Here is a 3,353-nt window from a genome sequence, read left to right as displayed (position 1 = left end):
CTTGAGAAAACTACATTTTCCAGGATATATTGAAGGATCTCCAAAGGAAAACAAAGGCATCCACTTTTGTACATTCATATCTTTTCATTGCTCTTTGAAATAATCAGAATGTCAGGACTTTGGCATTTCTAAGGGAACACCCTCAGGTATTCTAACCCGATAGTTTTAATTCCTCCTTATTCCTTGTAATAGTTTATACTCTAGAAAAGATAAGCTTTTCTCTCACTATCAACTTTTCTTTCCACTTGATAAACAATGACACTTTTTAATGGGTTCTCAAAGAAACTAAAATTAACCTAGATCAATTTCAGTGACTTCCTTATTTATACACCAACTTTCTTAACAATATCCTTAAAAACATCATCCAACAGAGCTCATCTATTCACCTCTGTCTTGAACATCTTCTCTATGAACAGTAGCTCTTTTTCAATTGCTTGGTAACATTAGGAAGACTTGAGTTTTCTCTTGGCGATAAGAAAAGAAAACACATTCCTGTTTTGATTCTGTTATTCTAAATAAAATTAAAACCAGAAAGCAAACATTTAAAAATTGACACAGGATTTTCTCTTTCCTGCATATGCTGTAGTTTTCACCCTAAAATGAAGCTGCGTATGATTTCTGATATTTCAAGTTTTCCAAAATTACATGCCGTGGTGTTATAATAATAGCCTTTCTCAGTGGAGCATCTAATACACTGACTTTTGGGTAAAGCACGCTGCTTAGGAAAAGTTAGCCACACAACGTTTAGCCAGTGACATTAACCATTGACAACCATGCAGTGTTGGACACTCTGACATATCCAAGGCATATGTGACTGGGATGCCCACTGAAAGTCACTTGCTAACACTTCTGCCAACTGCACTAAGTTCAAAGAAAGCTCTTCTTTTCTTAAAACATTATCACAAAGTTCCTCACTTTTTGAATATTCAAGATTCAGAGCATAAAGGAAAACTGATAAGGAAAGAAAGGAGAAAGACGTAGCTAAGGAGACAGAATTTGAAGAAGGAGCAGGATCAAGATCCTCAGTTGAGGTGAAAGATCCTTTGTTGAGTGAAGGACAAGGCTGGAAAGAAAATTGAGCCATTTTCCACCCTCTTACAATTTGGGTTGGGGAGACAAAGGGTTGTTCGTCATCTTGATTTGTACAAGATCCTCATAAATTAACAAAGTCTGCCACAGAAAAGTTTTAAAATTTTTGTTACCAAATTTATCCATCATTTCTTTCTAATGGCTTCCAGGCTTGCATCCTGTTTAGAAAGGCTGGGCTCATTTCATTAATTCTACTGTTATAAACAAATTTACACATATTTTATTCTAGTAGTATTATTGTTTGATTTTAAAATATTTTAATATTTGCTCCATTTTGAGTTTATTTTATGAAAGTTGTAAAGTACGGCAAACATCTTTCTTGATGTAATTTTATTTCAATGCAAATCTCACGCAATGTACACTTGGATCAATCAACTGATCTGTGACTGTTTACTAAAGATCTACTACATGCCAAGTCAACGAGGGATCCAAAAGAAATATAAGACATGGCAGGCCGGGCGCGGTGGCTCAAGCCTGTAATCCCAGCACTTTGGGAGGCCGAGACGGGCGGATCACGAGGTCAGGAGATCGAGACCATCCTGGCTTACACGGCGAAACCCCGTCTCTACTAAAAAATACAAAAAATTAGTGGGGCTTGGCGGCGGGTGCCTGTAGTCCCAGCTACTCAGGAGGCTGAGGCAGGAGAATGGTGTGAACCCGGGAGGCGGAGCTTGCAGTGAGCTGAGATTGTGCCACTGCACTCCAGCCTGGGCAACAGAGCAAGACTCTGTCTCAAAAAAAAAAAAAAAAAAGACAGTTGATTTCAAAGAACTTATCCTTTAGTTGGGGGAAATGGCTAACACCCTGAGACAATTCCAGAACCAGACAGTGTATAATTAAGTACTAAATACTGTGGTACTGCCTAAAATTGCTGTGAGAGCTCAGAGGAAAGAGAGATCCACCTGGGCTGAAGTTGCCAGGGGAGACTTTGTAGACAAGTTGGAACTTGAATTGGATACGTATTTCTCCAAATACCAAAACAGAAAACGACAGGCTGTGTGTATGTGTCTGCGAGTGTGTGTAGTTCAGGAGGACGCCTGCTTTTCACAAAGCCACCTATCTACACAGACTAAATAGGATTTAGATATTTACTTGCAGATTTGAGACAGGATTTTAGAGCAAGAAGTGGCAGAGTAGCGACTATGGCAGTAAGAAAGACGTGCCCTGGAGAGCAGTGTTTGCCTGTGAGTCTTACTGCCCAAGCATCTGCTAGATCCTCCCACTCCCTCTGCAGAGTACCCCTGAGGTTTCACCTACCCTGATGCGCCAGAGAGTTCGCCCAGTGTCCATAGGCATCCCCTCAATGCCGCTTTTCATGAGCAACTGGCTGAGGCCTCTCTTCTTGCACTACTTGAGTCACTAGCACTCTAACTCTTAACTAGCCCAAACATCCTCAGCTAAGTGATAAACAGGGAATACCAGCACAGGATATCACTTCCACAAGTCTGTACTGCTGGTGGGAATAAAAGCTGGTTCAAATATTGCAGGAAGCAGAGGAGAGAGGGATGTGTGGTATTTACCTACACATTTCAAAAGCCTTAAGTTTTTACATATGTTTTGATCTAATCATTCAACTTCTAGAAATTTCTTAATATTTATTTATCTACTTATTTAATAAAAATATATTGTTTATCACATGGCAGGTGCTGTTTTAAATATTTTTTAAATTTACTTATTTAATCTTCATAACAATCTCATGAGTTAGGCACTATTGTTATCCTCATTTTATAGTTGAGGAAAATGAGGCACAGAGAGGTCAAGTAAGTTACATATGGTCACCAGCTAGTACATGGCAGAGCCAGTATTTAAACCCTTACAGTCTGATTTCTGAAGTCAGGTAGACTCTGAAGTCTATTTCTACCTTAGAGGTAACCATACATTATACCACTTAACCAGTCGTCACGGATGAACAGAAAGATTTCGAGACAGGCTGTTCCTTCAATACAAATGCATTAATGTCTTCTGTGTGCCAAGCGCAGCCTTTGTTCCCCTGGAAGAAGTGACTTAGGCACTGATTTTCACACTGAGGGTAAAAGCTCATCTGTGGATCACAAAATAACTCTAGTAGATTGTGACCAGGAAAAAATTTTAATGATATTGAAATGAACAGAAATTACCAGAAAGTGAGTTTCATTTCATGACTTTTTTTCCACTTATATGTGTGTTACATGCATACGTCCGATACACAGGTGAGTGCTGGGTCACAAATTACTATGTACTTTTATCCTGAGCTGCAGTCAGAAAGGTATAAAAGTCATAAGTCT

The sequence above is a fragment of the Mandrillus leucophaeus genome, unplaced genomic scaffold (assembly GCF_000951045.1).
Source record: "Mandrillus leucophaeus isolate KB7577 unplaced genomic scaffold, Mleu.le_1.0 Scaffold60, whole genome shotgun sequence".
NCBI lineage: Eukaryota > Metazoa > Chordata > Mammalia > Primates > Cercopithecidae > Mandrillus > Mandrillus leucophaeus.
The sequence above is the reverse complement of the archived record's forward strand: the minus strand, read 5'-3'. Positions refer to the sequence as shown.